Below are 21,008 nucleotides of genomic sequence, written 5' to 3' on the forward strand. Positions count from 1 at the left end.
CAGGTCTACATACTCAAGATGAGCTTTTGGTTTAATGATGTTTTTGAGTCTTTAAATGCATTGCAAATTTTATTAGGATTTGTTTGTCAGAGGTGTTAGTAGGTGTGAATGAGATACTGTGGTGGGTGCTAAGGCATGAGGTGAATTTTGAAGGATGAAAGAGTGGAGCATATTAGTCATCACTAGGTCATGTAGTGTGTGTTTTCAGGATTTTAGCTTGACATGGATTAGCTTATTTACTCTGTAGTAGCCACAATCAGTTAGAATTTTTTGATTTTGTTTCTGAAGGGAGCAAGAAGGCTTATGTTAATGCCTCCCACAATAACATTTTGAAAGGGGTTATCATATTTTAAGACTGATTTAAAATGGTTTTCTTTATTTAGTGAGGAAATAAATAACTGTTTAGTGGAGTTTTTGGTGTTTAAGAGAGTCGAAAGAGTGATCCATTTTGTGTCACATTCATTGCAATTAGTGGCTTGGGCACAAAGTTCTGTTTGTATGGTGATTTTATGGAAAACATTGGCGTTTCCACAAGATCTTTTCCCAGACCAGTTAAATATACAGTTATAGACAGGGAAAAAGTGGTGTAGGTCTGTAGCCCATTCTTTGATGTAGGATTTGGTTATTTTAACAATGTCAGTAGACTGGCTATTGATGTATGCAGTATCTTCTATCCTGGCTATGTTGGTTGCATTTAGAAGGCAGACCTTTAGAAAGGGTACTGAGTGGACAGACTATGGCTGATTTTCTAGAGTGGGTCACTGTTTGATTGGTGCATAATAGCAGCAACTGGAAAAATCAAGAGAGAGTGAGCTTTTGACCACTTAAGAGAAAGCTTTGTTTTTTTTTCAATTTGTAGGTGGATCTTGATTTTAGAGATGAAGTGAGGTTACTGGCTGAGTATACACTTTGCGGATTCTTGAGAAGGGATGTTTATAGGCAATAATTTATAGATGATGGGTATTCTACCTGTGTACTGAAGGGTGTGAGTGTAGGCTTTATTTTAATAGCCCTAATGGAGAAAAAATTGTGTTAAAGTATTAGAACTGCCATTACTAAAATAAGTATGAAAGGCTGCAACTTATTTTTAGGGAATACTGTATGGGGAAGATACCTGTCGTATTTCTATAGTTGGTGATTAAAGGTAGTAGAGTTTGGGTTGTAGGTGGATTATGATACACAGAAGAAGTCTGAGTTGGACAAAGGGGTTGGAAATAAGTTAGTAACCAAATGGATTGTTGAATGTAGTTGGGAGTGATTTGGCTTAACTATAAAGGAAAAGACGCAGGGATGATTAGGAACCAGGGTAGGAGAAAAGAAAGTGTAGTAGTATGCAGTGCCATGAGCATTGTCAAGCTTTCCTGTTTCTTAATTTATAAGCAAACAGTCTTCTAGCTACTCCAGCAATAAACTAAGTGATCATTTTTAATAACAGATATCGCTGTTTTAAAATATAGCACTATAAAGGCCAGAGTTTACTGTTCTAAAAGCTAGAGAAAAGTCAACCAGGTACCAAAGGTTATCTTAAGGACCAAGAGAAAATTAAAACAGGGAGCAGTGTCTGTGGTATATGGAACATCCTGTTTAGGTGTGGGGCTATCCATCACTGACTGAGCCTATATACCAGTGGATGAAAGAAATACAAGGGGAAAACTACCTGAAATGTAGAAAGTGCCAGGTTTTCACTCTAGGACACAGAGGAAAACACAGAGCAATAGTGAGCAGTTCCTGGTGTGTAATGTATGGCTTTTAGAAAGTGGAGGGTCCCAGGAATGACTTTCAGAAGCTTTGGAAGCAGAGACCTACCACAGTCACCAACACTACCACCATAGGATTATTTGGGGGATACAGTAAGGCATCTCCAGTGGTTCAGAATAAAAGGAGAGTGATAAAAGTGAGCAAAAGTTAAATAGCAAACCTTAGTAAAAGAGTAAATGAAAGTCGCAGCCATGGCACACCGGTAGAAACATTCCGCATTGAAGACAGAAAGAGATAACAGACAAGGCACAATAGCTATAAAAGCCATACTTCAAAATAAAAAAAAAATTAAAAACATTAAACAGTATATGCTGAAAATGGAGCATTATGCCACATTAGAATAAATATTCAGAAGTACATGCTCATAATCAACTTACCAATTTTTGTGTGAGCAGCAACAGAGAACATAGGTTTAAAGTAGGTGTTTATTAAATGATAGTTACAGGCCCTTAGAAAAAGTACACAACAATGTACAATAATCAGATATTAGGAGCACATATGTATCTAGGTTCAGTTCGTTTAAATAAATTGTCATGTGAAAGCATACTAGCTGATCAAGGGCTCAGTTTTCATTCTTGCAGTCCAAAATGCCTATAAATAGTAATTATATCAGTTAATAAATTTCAACAACATGTCTTATACACAGAGTTACAGAGTTCTAGCTAGATTTTAGCAGCCATATCTATAAATCAGAGCATACATGAACAGAAAATTGATGCACTGATTTGTTACTGAAGTAGATGTGTTTGGATACCAGCCAGCATACTGTCTCTTGTTCCACAATGCTTATTGCTGTTCTGCCTTTCTAAGGAGTCTTTCTAGCACTTCTAGCCTAAGCAGTCCCCATGTATGCAAATATATAGTGCAGTCCCCCATCTCCAGGATGACCCATAGTGCTTTTTCCTATTGCCTTTGTCCCATATATTAAACATACATCTCTATTTCTGCTGCTTTTCGTGTCCCCCTAGTATGTTGTGCACCCCCTTGCGTGATAATGTCCAGCCGTGACCACTATGTGCCATGGTGCTATGACAGCAACAACATTGAATCCTCCCTTTTCTGTCAGTGCAGCAAGGTCAGGCCGCATTATTTCCAAAATAAAGCATGAGGATTTCCTGACTAAACTCCAGAATTTAAAATAAATGAAAGGGAAATACTTGGGGGTGAGGGTTTAATTATCCAGACGTTGAATAGCTAAACTACTCAGTGTCAAACAAATATGCATACATCTTAATTAACTATGTCAATTAAAACAGACTGGAAAAAAACAGTATAAAATCCACCTACAGGTAACAATATCTTAGGTATCATAACACATTTGAGATGTTTCTGCTCCTCACAAAAGGATATACCCTATGTGATTCATCGTTATCTTAAGAGTAAAATTAAAATTTGTTCATAAATCATCGTTCTTGGATTTTACCAGTGGAAACCATGATGCAACAAATGACCTACTTACAGAAAGAGACTTGGATACTACCCTGAAAGACCCAAATAAGTCTGCCCAGAATACTGTCAATGACTAGTATGTTATTAACCAACACACTAACAAAAGCATTCCAGTAAGACACATATCTAAACAATTTTGCAATAAAAAAATGGGTTGAATCAAAATAATAATTAAAACGAATAAGATATACATCAGAAAAAGTGGTGCTTAGCTTTGAAGATGAAATTGTGCACAACTGAACTGACATAATTTGCTGCCAGTTAACAATAATCTGTACGACAGGTCACTGCAGTACTTAGAAGGGAACCAGTAAGAGACATCAATAGCATCATTAAGACAGGCAAGTTAAACAGAGCAAACCAAAAAGCAAACTGTGTATTTTTGCACTTTACATTCAAATGTGAAAGTCTCTACCAGCCCTAATTCTAGTCAATAAAGAGCCTGCAGTCTGTGGAGAATATAACTGACATTTTTTTTTTGTTATATTGTGACTGCAATGCTTGCAAGGGAATCACTACAAATAATGAAAGACATTAGTCCTGGTTCACAAAATAACAAAATGATGTCAAATCTTAACAATGTCCTCAAATGATAAAATAAAATGATGTAGTATAACACGTCCAACAGCAAATTCGAGCTAGAAGGAAAAATTGCCACAATAGGCAGAAAATCTACTCTAAAGTTAAGGGAGCTGCGGTCCCCACACCCCAAATATGTATTTTTTCTGTCCCTGAGATCACACAACCTTGAAATGAATACAATACTTCTATTCATACAAGTCCAAGTATCCAAGACTGTGCAACTTTAATGGGAGAATTACTAAGTAGCACAGACCTAGAGGGTATAATGTCAGAGTTGCAGGTGGGCTAGCTATCTGCAAAGATATACAGATTGGAAGTGCATTTCCTGTTATGTTTGAATTCAAGCTGGAATTGAGATTTGGTATATATGAGATTTTAAGATTTTTCTTAAAATATTTGTCTGTTTAAAGGTCTAGGACTCTGTTTTAGGGTCCTACAGAGTGATCCTATCTACAATACCAATAAAAGCATTTGTGACATCATAGCATTTATAAAAAGGTATAATTTCATCATTTGTACTGCAACCACAGCAATATATATTCTACAGACTAATTAAATAATGCACATTGATATGGTCTTATTTTCCAGAAGTACTTCAGAGCCTATTTTTGCTGAAAATCTTTCACAATTCACATAAAGCTGTTTGAGATTTGTATTTCTCTAGATCTTCAGTGATAATAGAAATCAATCTGTACAGCTACTCAGTAAATAAAAAGTATGCCTGTTTGAAATGTTTATTTAAATAACACATATGATATAGGAAAACTCATACATTGGAATAAAAAAATTTAACTTTTTAATACCTGTAAAAGAAACAAGAACTATTATATTTCTCAGATACTAAGAAGAAACAACAGGTATACATGATGGAAGTCAAAATAAAAAAAAAATGCCAGTACTAGATCAGTGTTCACACATTTAATACTTTCTCCTAACTTTGCTGGTTTGCAAAATGTTTAAACACATGATGAAGACTGAACATTAACACCCACACAGACTCCTATACACTGGACAGACACCCCCACAAGATAAAGACAGCACTATAGCAAGACGGAGCAGACACACCCACACAGACTCCCTCTCAAAGAACAGAGGCACACAAGACAGACATGGTCTCTTATGCGCTTCACAACCAAAAAGCACAAAATGCTGACTCGCTGATAGCATTTTGTTCCCAGGTATACCACCATTACCCAAGATTGAATAAATGATTGAGGAAATATCAGGACCAGTGCTGCATTTTGGGGACCCCAGCAAATTTCAAGTTGGGGGCCCTACCCAGGAAAATGTAAAGTGTGACCACATTGCCATCATGCCCCCTTCCCTGTCAAACTCATACAGCACCATTTAACGATCACTGTATAGTGTTACTACATTCAGACCATTACAAAGACTTGCAGTGCCAAGACACTCACACTGACTAGCATTTAGTAATAATATTATATTATAACAACCCCCTGTACCACAGCAAGGTAGCCACTCACAGAGGTACACGCACACACTGACTGGCGTTCAGTAGCAATGTTACATTATGACAAGCCTCTGTACTGCATCAAGGTAGCCAGTCCCGCAGAGGTGCAAAAAGACACCCACACTGATTCCCACACACAGGACAGACACCCACACAGGGCAAAGACAGCACTACGGTAAGACTGAACAGACACCCACAGACTTCCACACACAGGACACCCACATAAGACAAAGACTACACACCATGAAGACAGCATTACAGAAAGACTAAACAGACGCACCCACACAGACTCCCTCATTCAGGATGGAGACACACAAGACAGACAGCTACACAGAAACCACAAACAGGACAGACTCCCAGATAAGACAAGGCCAGCACTACAGCAAGACTAAGCACCCACACAATCTTCCAAACCCAAGACAGAGGCACCCACCCATGCAGAACAGAGCCACATAAGAGCAGGACAAAACTACAGCAAAACTGAAACTTGACTTGGCATAGACTCCATCACATGGGGCAGAGACACTCAAGACAGACAACTACACACAAACACAAGACAGACATCCAGACAAGACAAAGAGTACCACAGCAAGTCTACAACACCCACACACACACTCCATACACAGGATAAAGGCACCTACCAACACAAAATGGAGACACACAAGACCAGGACAAATCTACAGCAGCAAGACTGAACAGAGACCCATACAAAACAAAGGCAGCACTACCACAGGAGAGAGGAGTCATCCACACAGAACCCCAAACACAAGACAATGACAGCATTATAGCAAGACTGAAATACACAAGACACTTTAGATAGACTGACCCCATCACACAAGACAGGAAGACATGCATGCAGAACAGTCACACTGCAGAGGCACACAAGACAGCCATGGAACAATCATAGAAAAGACTACAGACAAACTAGGCATTAAAGAGAAAGCCGTGGGGATTATAGAGACTGAGCCAGACAGACTCAAAACCCGAGAAAAACAGGTGAAGTCAAAATGCACACAGATGACATACACCGGAGTGTCATTTATCTTCAGCGTGTAGTTAGCTCCTCAGCTTTTCTGACTGCTGCCATTTTTCATGCTACATGAGCAATTTGCTCTTCCCTGGGCTTCTGTCCTGGCCTCACAATGAATCCTGCCTCTGCAAACTGTCTTGGCCTCATAACCAATCCTCCCCCTCCTAGCTGCCTTGGCCTCAACAAATCCTGCTGCTTTTCGTCTTCCTTGTCCTACTTCACCCTACCTGCTGGATTAAGGTAATCAGTGAATACACAGCATACTATGCAAGCCAGGCTAAGGTGCTATCTGAAAGTTACAGCATTCTAAAAGATTACTGGAAAGGAAATATGAGCACATACCTAGAGTTTTACTGGGATCTTATGAACTGTCTTCTGGACAAAGTCTTCAGTGAGGCTGCCACTTGATAAAACTTGTCCCACTTCATGCTCAGTTGAGAGCACAGCTAAGCATAAACATCTCTCCTGTCTCATTGATAAATATAGGTATGTCTTTATGAGTTACAGTTTAGAAAAGCTGTGATCTGCAGTAGCCACTGTAACAGGTGCAGTCAAATAAATGCACAGTGAAACAAGCATTTATATAGATGTTTTGCAGTGGCTGTGAATGAGGAAGTTTAACGCAGTCAGTGGTAATGATTCATTATCAATCATTTCAGAAGGGCCTTTCACTTCATGCCTAAGGTCAGTCATCAATGTCACATTGGCCACTTATCCTGTCAGTCAGTTGTTCTTTCAGAGCCTTGCACTGTTGGATCAGTGTGTCTTCTGCAATGTCACTCAAGGCTTTAATAGTTGAGAAAAATACAAAGGCCTTATCAGACTCTAAAAGCTGCTCAAACTGGTCAGTAAATTATTGCATTGTTGTGTCCAGCAGCACATTGAAGAACTCTACAAGTAGTTTTATCTTTGAATCCTGTACAGTCATCCTCTTCTTCATAGTCAAAGAAGTGGTTTGCTTTCATTTGCATCTTTTCCTGAAATGCGGTGCCAAGATCCATTTCTTGTGCTATCTTGGAGGCTTTACCCATGGCACATTGAAATCCTATCTCTGTAGTTCTCCACAAGTTTTATAGTATATGCCAGCACCTTAACACATAGAAATATCAAACACAACTCCAAAGAGGTGCCTTGCAACCAAGACAAAAAGACATCTACAATATTGGCTTCTACACCAATGATACAGTGTCAGATAGGTGTCCAGAACTCAGGAAATAAAAACGGTGCTACAACTGAGATCGAACAACCATTTATTAAGACATTCTGAATGCTTTTATCCCAGTGAATTAAAACAGGTCTTCTCTCTCTCTGATGAAGTCCTGTTTTAATTCACTGGGACTAAAGTGCTCTGAATGTCTTAATAAACAGTTGTTTGATCTCAATTGTATGTAGCACCGTTTTTATTTAAAGCATAAAGCCAGGGAATATATCATGCATCACGCAGAGGATATGAAGTCCATTTTTTAGTAGCTTTAGCCCTCAGCTTTGCTCTATAAAATCATATTTTTGAGCTTAGGACAGACCAAAAATATCAAGCAAACATTCAACATTCTCATAGCCCCTACCCTGACCTCTCATCACAATAATTTTAGTAGACAAAGACAAAAATAATTGCAGAATAAACATGTAACATCAGTGATAGTTTAAAACATTGCTATGATAAACTTAGAAAGATACTAGAATAGCAGGGTTTGCATTAGCATGCATTAAAACATCAGTACACTCTGCAGAATTCGCACAGCCCTTCCACGATGTCTCAGCACAATAATTCTAGACAAAGTAAATACAAAATAAAAAAAAGAGATAAAGTGTAACATTAGGGATTTTAAACAATGTGCTTATGAACTAATAAAGATGCTGGAATAAAAGATTTTGCAGTAGCATACATTACGTGACTTCACATTTTTTAATGAGGAGCAGACAAAAACTACTAGGCAAATATCCGTACATTCTGCAACATTCTCACAGCCACTACTCCTCCACTACCGATCTTTCAGCACAATTGTAGACAAAACAAAAATACATTAATGAACATTCTTATGCAAGACTAACTAAAAAGATTACAACAAATCTGGACATTACTTATTACAGACAAGCCTCCCCTTCCTCAATCTCTTAGTAGATGAATTCTGGACAAAGGTAAAAAAAAACTGTTACAACCACAGCCCCTCACCCCCATCCTCTTAGCACAAGAACTCTGCACAAAAAGTATTGCAATCATCTTCCTAGATTTCTTCAATCCCACCAAAACATAAAGTGAAAAAACATTAACTTACCTTTTCTGCAGTTGATAGAAGGCTGCTACTAATCCTCTACCCCTCCTTCATGACTGTAGACTGATCCCTTGATTGCTTAACCTTCACACAGTCCAGACTAGGCCCTTAAATGGACAGTTTTTCAGAGTTTTTAAAAGTAATCCTTACAAGGGAAATTGAGAATAGAATTCCTTCACTTGTCTCAAACAAATAGTCCTGGAAAGCTTGGTATTCTATGTCCTCACATCAGTAATCCAAAGACACAATCTACCGATTACAACAAAGCAAACTCCTCTATTGAAAAACAAGAAAAGAAGTAATTATTACTACACACATGCCTTTTTAAAGGCAGTTGGCACATGAAGTACTTTACATTGACCAATCCGGTCCTTGCTTCACCACTTCCATGTTAAAAAGAAAAAAATACACAACTTAGTTCGCTGGCTGCTGTAGCCAATCAAGTCCCTTGCTTAATTGAAGCAGACCTAATTGAGTGCAGCTTACAGGCCAGTCTGGAAGGAGAAAAAAATTTTGCAAGATTTTGGTGGTGCTTGAATCAAACAATGGCATCACACAGCTCGCCTGGCAAGCAGGAGAAGGAGAAACCCACAGCTGCATGTGGGGGAGCTTGTACACAGTGAGATAATTAGGGGCCCCCAGCTGCTGCAGGTTCTGTGGCCACCTAATGCTGGCTATAGGAAATAAAAAAGGTCTTTTTAGGAAGAAAGGTGGACTGAAATAGCTGGTGGCAGGATTTCTTATCTCTAGGCAAGGATAAGGGGTACAGTACTACCATGCAGTTCCCAGTGGTGGCTGGGAGCACAACAGACATAAAAAAACACATTAGTCAAAGGAGTCATTTTCAGGTGTTCATATGTGACATCACACGTTTTACTTGCTGGCTTAGCATCACTGTGTGGAGTGATATCCAGAGGCAGGCTAATTAGAAGAAATAGTCTTATTGTTACTGAATATCCATGACAGGCTGGCTGCATCTTCTTCCCATCATTCCTCATCCAAGTAGGGGTGCACATCCACTTAACCACCTCGCCTGGGGGCAGTTAAATGGTCCTAGGGGCACTGGGTGACAGCAGAAGTGATCAAAGGCATCAGATTTTGGATATTAGAATGATAGGTAGTCAGTCTGTATCGGAAAAAACAAGTAGATGCAACATAAATAAATAAACAACTATAATGATGACTGTGCTTGCCACTCTGAAGTCATTTTATGTATTGACTGCAGAGTCATCTGCTTAGGTTGCAGCTAAATCAGGATTTGGAAACTCAATGGTAGCTCTTTCATATGGTAACCCAAGAAAAAAATAATATACTTTCCTGAGGTTATGAAGTTTTATTCACAATTATTATTAATTTTTTCTGATTACAATAGTTTTAATTTTCATTATGAATGCATTATAAAGCTATACCCTGAAGAAAGGATTGGAAAATGAAAAGTTGGTTTTGTGCATTGCTTTTTAAATCATTTTTTTTTGGGAGGGCGGGTCAGAAAAATAATATAAAATAAATATATTAGCCAGTAGCAGTAAAGCAGCAGTAGCGTTAGATGATGTATTACAATGCATATTTTTGAAGTCTGTATTTACACACACACACACACACACACACACACACACACACAATGATATAGGTGCAAGATTCCCTAATCTTTAAAGACTAAACTAATTAAACAGAAAACAATAAACTGTGAAACTCACTGTTATTTCTTTCAAGCATTTATGAGATGGACTCTGCCCCCATGTCCTCGATGTGGGGGGTTGTGCCAACCAGCACTTCTGCTACATACATGCACACACACACAGACACACACACAGACACACACACACACACACGTGTGTGTGTGTGTGTGTTTGTATATATATATATATATATATATATATATATATATATATGTGTGTGTGTGTGTGTGTGTGTGTGTGTGTGTGTGTATATATATATATATATATATATATATATATATATATATATATATATATATATAGCCTCTAAGATCACAGTACTACAGAAAAAAGGAATATTCAGAGATACTACAATCAAAGACTTCATGTATATGCCCATATTGCAGTTTTATGGATCACAGTAATGGTCCTTACACTTCCAATAATTTGAATGCTGCCTTAATTTATGTTTGTGTTTTAAAAAGACAGAAAGTCATCAAAAGAAAGAAGGAGTGCAGGAAAAAGTGGGAGAAAGAAAAGACCGACCAGGCTAGGAAGGACTATTGGCTAGCTAACAAAGAAGGTAAGAAAAGAATTGCAATAGTAAAAAACAGAGCATCAGAGGCACTCTACCAATTTCTGGAAAGTGACTCAGAAGGTGGCACAAAGAACCTATATCAGCTTGCAAGGCAAAAACAGAAAGATAAAGAGGATAGTTAGACACCCTTCATAAAGGATGCCAGCAACAACCTGCTCACCAGTCCACAGGACATCAAAGGCAGATTGAAGTATTTCCAGCAGCTTCTGAATGAAGAAAACCCCACAGAAGCTGTACTGCCCCAGACACAGCCTACAATGAGGGAAGGAGAGGAGCCCACCCTAGAAGAAGTAAGAACAGCACTAAGGAATATGAAGTCGGGGAAAGCAGCAGGCTCAGATGAGGTCACAGCAGATATGATAAAGATGCTGGGTGAGATAGGGGAGAAATAGCTCCTGAGGGTTCTAATAGCAGTGTGGAGAGAAAGGTGTATCCAAGATGATTGGAGAACAACAATACTCATACCAGTGTACAAGAACAAAGAGGACATCCACAACTGTGGGCAGTACAGAGGCATCAAACTCCTGTCACATATTGCATGAAAGTTCTGGAGAGGGTGATTGATAAACAGATACACAGAGTAGTAGAATGTAAGATGGGTGATGAGCAGTTAGGATTCAGATCAGGATGTAGCACAACTGACCCGATGTTTGCAGTGAGAAAGATAATTGAGAAGAAGATAGAGATGAGGAAAGAGTTCAACTAGGCATTCCTAGACTTGGAGAAAGCATATGACAAGGTCCCAAGAAAGCTGATTTGGGCAGTACTGCGGTGGATCAAAGTCCCAGAATCATTGGTAGAATTAGTGCAGTAAATGTACAAGAACCCAATGACTCAAATACGAACAGGGTTTGGTCTCACAGAGTGGTTCCCAGCGGGAGTGGGTGTGCACCAGAGTTCAGCTCTGAGCCCACTGTTGTTCATACTAGTGATGGACTACATTAGCAAACAGGGTGGAGGAGACAGATCAACAAAGTTACCATATGCAAATTATGGGGCATTACAGGCAGCCTCTGAGCAAGAACTTCAGCAAAGTATAGGGGAAAGGAATGCAAGCTGAAGGCACATGGGATGAAACTAAACACAGATAAGACAGTGGCAATGGCAGTAAGTTGGGGAAATCAGAAAAAGCTGAGAAGCGAGATAGAAGAGAAGATAGTGGAACAAGTTAATGGCTAAGTATCTGGGAGGAGTGGTTGAGGAACAAGGGAAATCTGAATGAAGAGGTCAATGCTAGAATCAGAGGGGCTGCAACCAACTGGCATAGAGTATCTGGTGTAGTATATGACAGAAGAATCCCAAAGAAGCTGAAAACTAAGGTGTACATGACAGTGGTGTGACCAATACTACTGTGTGGTACAGAAACCTGGGCAGTAAAGACAATGCAAATGAGGAAACTAGAGGCAATGGAAATGAAGTGCCTGGGAACAGTAGTAGGATGCACACTATCGGACAGATAAAATTAGGACATAAGACGGAGAAGCTAGAGTAGCTCCAATTGCAGAAAATATCAGAGAGAACAGATTATGGTGGTTCAGACACGAGCAGAAAAGCTGAAGGCAATCTGGTGAAGAAAACTTGGGACAGACAGGAAGAAGGTAAGAGAAAACGAGAGTGTCGAGCAAAGAGGTGGATGGATTGTGTGAGAGAAGATCTGCAACAGTCACGCATGAGTGTTGAGGAAAGCAGGATTGTAGCATTGAATCGAAAGATAGCAACAGTTAACATGATACCCCAATCACATGTAGAAAATGGGAAAAAGGGAGCTGATGCTGATGAGGTGCATTTTATCCCTCCCTCGCGCTCTCTTTTATATACATGGGGTGGCGCAGTGGTGCAGTGGTTAACGTTGTCACCTCACAGCAAGAGGTTCTCCGGTTCGATTCTCTGCTGGGGTGCCTTCTGTGTGGAGTTTGCATGTTCTCCCTGTGTTCACGTGGGTTTCCTCCGGGTACTCCGGTTTCCTCCCACATTCCAAAGACATGCATCTGGAGCATTTCTCCCCGGGCCTCCGCTAAAAACAGGCTCTGTGGAACGTAGTCGGACTTTCCCGGTCAACAAATGATAAATAAAATATATATATATATATATATATATATAGAGAGAGAGAGAGAGAGAGACAGAGGAGGCCAGCAAAATCTGTCACATACACTCAGTATAAGATAATTTTTTCAAAACTGACATGTACAACTTTTACCACACTAGACAACTTTATGATTTCCCCCAGCATTGACATTTTAGTCCTAACATTCCTAAAACCATTCATTTTAGTAGCTTTATTATGCTCTAATATACTTTTTTTTTAAACTTTCTTGAAGTTTTCTCTACATGAAAGTATCCATACAAACATGATGATAGTACATAAACCATAGCCCCAAAGTACAATATGCATAAAATATCATGGCATATCACTGTGCTTTAACTACTGTTTTCACTATCACCCCTAGAGATAGAACAGTTCAAGCATTTGCATGTTCTGCATTAATTATGACTCAAGCATTATACAGGGAGAGAAGAGGGACAAATCCATCCTTGGGGAGAGGGTGGGGCAGACATATATGCACTGGTTGATTTCCCAGGTGAAGAGCAGAGGAACAATCACTTTGTATCTCCTGCAGATGGACAGGGCATTTCTTATATCACCTTAACGATTGGATGGGAGATAGGAAATTCACCCCTGGGATCACGTCAGTCACCCTGCTAGACAGAGGTCCAGAGAAGTAAATATTGTGGGAAGAAATATCCAGGGAATTGTTATGGCTAGGCTTGTATAGGCCCTAGGGCTGATAGCCTAGTACCAACCTATGAACCTATGAACCACCTGCAGAAGTGAGGGGCAGTAAAGTGCAGATGCCCATTGCATGTCAATGGACAGGCAGGAGCAGTGGTAAGGAAAAAATTTAAAAATATGTCAAACCACCCCAATAGTTGCCTACAAGATGGCCCCCTCCTTTGCCCCAGGTGATAGGGCAATGAATGGGCCAACTGGCCAAGAGGCCACTGATGAATGGTAGGCAGCGGGGCAAAAACAGAAAAAAAAATATTTATGAGTACCCATTTGTCAGCAGAGATACCCATGCAAACCTGTACTTGCAGTCACAGCATGGGAAAAATAAAAGACCATGTATGGCAGAAAGCTTAACTTCTTAGATCTCACACCACAGAAAACAAATGAAGAAAAGAGGTAGCCATCTTTTGATAAGCATTCACTGTAAACTTAAGACACTTAGTGCGCTTATCACTGAGAGCATAAGAGGGCTAGAAAAAGAAATAGCCTTATTGTTACTGAATATCCATGACAGGCTGGCTGCATCTTCTTCCCATCATTTCTCATTCAAGTAGGGGTGCACATCCACTTAACCACCTCACCTGGGGGCAGTTAAATGGCCCTAGGGGCACTGGGTGACAGCAGAAGTGATCAAAGGCATCAGATTTTGGATATTAGAATGACAGGTAGTCAGTGAGTATCGGAAAAAACAAGTAGATGCAACATAAGTAAATAAACAAGTATAATGATGACTGTGCTTGCCACTCTGAAGTCATTTTATGTACTAACTGTAGAGTCATCTGCTTAGGTTGCAGCTAAATCAGGATTTGGAAAATCGATGGTAGCTCTTTCATATGGTAACCCAAGAAAAAAACTAATCTACTTTCCTGAGGTTATGAAGTTTTATTCACAATTATTATTATTTCATAGGTTCATAGGTTCATACTAGGCTATCTGCCCTAGGGCATTTATAAGCCTAGCCAGAGTGTGTTTAGCTTTCGCCACCCATTTTAAATTAATTTTGCTATGCCTTTTTTTTTAGGTTAGTATACTGTGCCTCTGTCTAACAGTGACACAGAAGTGATAGCCGGGGTAAACCTACGATCTCCCATCCACTTATCAAGATTCCTCTTGAAGAGAGTCAATGTGGGACTCTGCCTAACCTGGACTGGGATTTTATTCCAGAGTGAAGGGAGCCTCTGGGTTATGAATCTGTCCCTCCAGCATGTCTTATTTATTTCAGTGCTGAAGTTCAAGTCTCTCGAGCGCGTAGCTCAATGGGATTTGGATTTTCTGAGGTGCAGCATGTCCATTAATTCCGGGTTGGACATGGCTTTATACGTCAGGCACAGATCGCCTCTGAGCAGGCGGTATGCCACTGAGTAGAGCTGGAGTTTCTTTAACCGGGCAGCATATGGCATCTGTTTGAGCCCTTTGATCCTCTTGGTGAGGTACTTTTGGGGTCTTTCCAGTTGCTGCAGGTGTCTGGTAAGGTACATCCCAAAAGGGGCATTGTACTCAATTATGGGCCTGATGAGTGATGAGTAAAGAGGCATGATGACCTCCCCTGATCTAGATGTGAATCCCTTCATGATTAGGTGGGCTATATAAAATGTTTTTCTAACCACTTTGGCCACGTGGTTGTCAAATGAGAGATTGCTATCAACTTGGGTCCCCAGGTCCCTAATGACTTCTTCTGTACTTAATGGATTACCACCTATGTGGTAATTTGTGGGCACTTTGTTTTTGCCATAGGGGATGACTATACACTTTTTGGCGTTTAGCTTGAGGCCATGGCTCTGGCACCAGTTGTCTGTTTCTATGAGGCCCTTTTGGAGGATGCTTGTGTCGGCTGGAGAGTTGATTATGGCACCCAGTTTGCAGTCATCTGCGAAATTGGTCAGCCACAGTCCTTCCGTGTTGGCCTGTACCACCGAGAAATATATACCGAACAAGAGAGGTCTCAGGACTGAGCCTTGTGGGACGCCACTTGTAACTGGTTTGGAGTCTGACATGGCTCCAGCAATTCTAACCATGTGGGTTCTGTCCTTGAGCCAGTTTGCAACCCATCTAGTGACATAGGGTTTATATTTAAGCTGGTGAGCTTATCTATAATGCCCGAGTGGGGTATTGTATCGAAGGCTTTTGCGAGGTCCAGGTAGGCTGTGTGGACCACCTTCCCCTCATCAATGGCCTTGGTGACTGTTTCAAAGAAATCAACCAGGTTTAAGAGGCAGGATCTGCCCTTAACAAAGCCAAACTGGGTAGGATCCAGTGTCTGTAGGTCCCCAATATCTTTATTTATGAGGTCCATGATGATCCTTTCCATAGCTTTGCAGACCAAGCTAGTCAGGCTTATGGGGCGATAGTTTCCAGGATCCGTTGAGGCACCACCTTTGTGGAGAGGGACCACTGTTGTTGTACACCACTCTTTGGGTACATATCCTGTAGTAAGGCTAAGACTGAACAATAGTTTTATGTTTGGGTTTAGCTCTTCTTGGAGTTCATGTAGGATGCAGCCCAGGACACCATCTGGTCCCATTGATGCTGTGTTTTTTGCTTTGGAGAGGGCAGCTCTTACCTGAGCATCTGAGATGTCAGGGGGGCAGCACTCTGTTGGGATAGATATTTGCCCTTTTGGTGGTGGGGGGGGAGTTTGCACTGAACCTGTCAGCTAGGATGTTGGCAATGTCTGTGGGCTCGGTGTATTTTTTGTCATTTTGGACTAATTCTGAGCATATCTGGAAATTCCCACCTAGGTTCCTAACATAACTAATGAAAGCCTTGTGATTATCCTTAGTATAAAATGTTTTGTTTTACCATGCATTTTCTGAAGGATATTAAGTCTGAAACTCAAATGTCTGTCATTATTTAATGAATTAATTCCTTTCTGATTTGCCAGAAACCATAAATTTTATGAAAAATAGTCCCAAAATATGAGGAAAATTGTAGACATTCTGCAAAAATGGGGAAAGTTGAGAAGTATGTCTACCAGTGAGCTAGTAAATCCCATAGATTTTAGTCAGTGGCTTAGTAAGATATTGTTGTAATCTCTTAATAAGCTGAACTGGTAAACTAAAATAGGAAATGGCTGTGAAGCTGCTGATCTTTTGATGTGATCTTAGAATGGAAGACCATTAGAACAACTAAAGAGTCAGATAATAAGGCTCATGTCTGGAATTTAATTCCAAGTATTTTCAAATATTATTTTAATCATTGATAAAATATTTGGGAAGAAAAACATCGACTATTTACCTGAAACTTACGTAGTAAAAATACACTGATGATTGGTTACTCAATGAAGCATTTGAAAATGAAAAATCAGCCCTCTCTTTCACCCTAAAACTATAATAGTTTCCAATTTATCTGAGCTAAGCAGGAGAGTCTGCTAAAATCTGCAACTATTTAATGTGACAATCCATTATAAACTTGTAGTGCAAGTGTAAATTAACATTCTTCAGTATTCATTACTTGAAAAGATGAAAAACGTATTTATATTTATATCTGGCAGCCTTCAAGAGCTGACGTATGTGATGGTATAAGATAAATTACGAAATATTTTGTTCACTGAAAATATGAGGGGCAATCTAAATATCTCAAGCAAAAGGTAAGTTGCACGTGAGTAATAAAGGATGAAGGTGGGTTCGTACCTAGATTCTGAAGGCAATGTGGGTGCATTTTTGAGGATGTTGTGTTAAACACACACTTAAAAAGTATAAGTCCGTGTATCACAGAATGTTCAGGAATGCTGTTGAAAGCATACAATGATCATAATAATCATGATGGGACTGAGGGACTACTAACTATATCTAGGCCTGACCTTATGGAAATAACAGAAACATGGATAAGAAAGGGCATTAACAAATGTAATTAAATTATTTTTCATAGCTTTAGTGAAAGAAAGGCTTTAAGAGACGAATAAGGCTAAGCTGATGGAAAAACTGTAAACTGATGTAGCCACAAATGGAAATCATACTGAGCATATATAAGACATGGTTCAACAATTCTATGGGAAATTGCTATAATACCTAAAGAGGGTAAAGATCCATCAGATCCAGCTTCATACAGGCCAATTTCAATACCAAACCATGATTATAAAGTGTTTTTGTCTAGAATGGCTAAAAGAATGACAAAAATTATGCCAAAATTGATAGAGATGCATCAATGTGTTTATGTAGAGGGGAGGCAGACATGCGGCAACATTAACAGAACACTGATGATCCAGAGGGAAGTAGAATGTAAGAAAATACCACTGTTGTTTGTGGGTCTTGATGCAGAGAAAGCATTTAACAGAGCAAGCTGGGACTTTATGAGCAGAGCAATGGAAGCAATTGCATTCTCTGATAAAATTATAAGGCTGATTAGTAGGATATATGAGAGATCGGAGGCGAAAATTAAAGTGTGTGGGGTCCTCTCTGATAATTTCTGCTTGAGCAGAGGAATCAGGTAGGGTGTCTTCTCTCCCTTTGTTATTTGTGTTATATTTAGAACCACTGGAAAAGAAAATAAGGGACTCAGAGATTCAAGGATATAATTAGTATGGTAGCCAAGAAAAGCTGGCTCAGTTTGCAGATGATATTATTGTACACCTGACAAAAACAGAAAAGGACATTACAGTGTTGTGGGACATATTGAGACAGTTTCATATCTTTTCAGAATACAAAATGAATAAAGCTAAAACAAAGGCAATAGCAGTAAATTATATACCCACATGCGAATTGGTTCAGCAATATCCATGAAAGACTGAAGTATTTAGGAGTGTGGATTAAAAATGATTCCAGTGTGGCAGCTAAAGATATGTGGGAGAGACTAAACAAAAGATATATAAAATCTGAGAAAACAGAAGCTCTGTTATATGGATATCGACAGTAAGATACAAACAGATAAAATGTTTTTAGATCCTTTAGTCTTATATGCAGGTCAGGCATACTTTTATCAACCAGAGGAGAAGCTGTATATAGCAATTAACAGAGAGCTGAAGGATGTTATCTGGCAGGGGAAGATGGCAAGAGTCAAGTGGAATAAGCTTATTCTTCTAATAGAACAAGGCGGATTGGGATTACCCGATTTGAAGGGGTATTACAGAGCAACACAGTTAAAGCTCATATAGCTCATATACATAGCACAAGCAGAAAACTATAATTCAAAGTAGAAAGAGATTATGAAACGGGGAAGCTCAAGAAACAAGGAGAGACTGGGATTTTGAATGCAGACCTTTAAGGAGAATACAGAATATTATATTCATAAAGTTGCAGAATAAACCAACATAGGAGTGGAGAAAGGAGATTCTGATGATAGGGATGACTGAAATTAGGGATATAGACAATAGGCAAGAGGGGGCAGGAATTTATTGGAGAAAACTGGCAAAGGAACCAAGTTATTGGGAGCAAATAACTAGAAAGGAAATGGTAACAGAATGGGAAGATGCCAAGAGCTTATGTTGACTGTAGGTTAGAGATTGTCTTCACTATCAAGGACTGATATCAAAGTATAGGCAAAGAGAAAGAACTAGGGGGGGTTCTAAATGAAAGACCAGCACTGGTAACATTTTTAGTAGAATTTAGAACAGAAAGTTGCCATTAAGAAGGAAATAATTAGTAGAGCATGTAAAATATTGCATGATAACTATAAGAATCAATCAGAGGAGGTTAGCAAGGATTGGGAAGAGAGAATGGATAAGCAATTCACAAAGAAGCAGTGGGGGTTGGGATATATGTATGTCTCCCAAATATGCAACAAAGTCTAGAAGCTTTAGGATCTTTGCTTGGAAGTTTTTACATAAGTATTTTTATACCCCAAGTAGACTCCAAAGAATTTTTCCTCAAGTAGACAGCAAATGTTGGAGGTGTGATGGGGAAAAAAGAGGCAACTAGGAACATATTTACTGGGAGTGTAATGGGTTGGCAGACTTTAAAGATTCCCTGCAGACTGCTCTGTCAGAGATACTGCGTAAGCAAACTGGAGCAAATAAGGAAATGATTTTTTGATCTATGATACAGGATCGGAATTAACTAGACATAGTAAGGCCTTGCCGAGTCTAATTATAATGGCTGCTATAAAGCAGTTACTAGAAAATGGAAATTAAGGTCTAAACCAACTTTAATAGAAGTAGCAAAGATAGTAACAAAGATAAAACAACTGGAAGTGGGATCTTTAGAAAAAGGTAGGAGCAAATTACATAGGAAAAAAATGGAAGTTGTGGGATCAATACATGCAGAGGAGGAACAAGGTTTAAAAGAAAGCAGGATTTGAAAGAGCTCTGTAATGTTTGACTGACAATGACTGGATATATTATAAGTGATGTATAATGTTTGCAGCTACAGCTGTGTCAGCATGGTTTGTAATGTATAATGTTTGCAACTGAAATTGTGTCAGTATGGTTTATTTTCATTTATATAAATGTAAAATTGTCTGTCATACGTGATAATTTAATAAAGCTGTCTCTTGTTTAAAAAAGCAATTCTATGGGAAACTGAATAAAGAAATCAAAGCAAAAGAAGGAACATTTGATGCTTGTGAGAAGCAGCTATTGGTGCAGGAAAACAACAAAGTTGAACAGACAGATATAACTGCATGCAAGGTGGTTGCACCAATCAAAACCATGAAAGTAGGAAGGCTTGAGGCTGCATGGTTTTCTGGCTGACTTTTACAAAAAGGAAGATGCAAGCAAAACTATTTAATCATATTATGGACAAGGAAAGTAGTCCTCAATCTACGAAAGAGGCATTTGTAGTCATGTTACGTAGGGATAAAGGGGATTCTGAGGATCTGGCAGAGGCTAGCCATCTGCTTACACAATGGAGATGCCAAGGTATTCACCACAATATTAGTGGCTGAGATAAACAATAAGCTGCCTAAAGTGGTGACAGAAGTGCAGGTTGGATTTGTGATAGAACATCAGCAGACCATTGCAGGGTGGTTTTAGATTTTGCATCTTGAGCAGAGAAGGAATGGCATGCAATGCTTAGATAGTATTAAATTATATTAAAAAAAAGTATTTTATACAGTCAGCAGACTTTCTTTAGATCTTTAAGTCAGGTGGTGGTGGACAGAGGATATATTCTTGCAGGTAATAAAGGTGATGTATGATAGTCCGTGGATTAAGAGCACACTTAATGGGGGTGGCATCAGATAGGAAGGACAACACAACAAGGATGCCTGCTATCATCAAGCCTGTTCCATATTATAATGAAGAAATTTGCACAGAGTTAGGCAATACCTGCATAGTTGAGAGAGTATGGGGAAAGAAACAGTTTAAACCTGTCTGAAGACTATCACAAAGTACTACTTGAGGATGTCCAGGTGATATTACCAGATGTGTAAGAAACAAGCTTAACAGATCATGCAAAAAAAAATAATGGCGATTATAGTTAGTGGGTGAACTAAAGTAAAGGCAGGATTGCCATGCATTAAGAGTGGTTA

The sequence above is a fragment of the Protopterus annectens genome, chromosome 1.part1, assembly GCF_019279795.1.
Source record: "Protopterus annectens isolate FY-2018-M chromosome 1.part1, PAN1.0, whole genome shotgun sequence".
NCBI classification, from domain to species: domain Eukaryota; kingdom Metazoa; phylum Chordata; order Ceratodontiformes; family Protopteridae; genus Protopterus; species Protopterus annectens.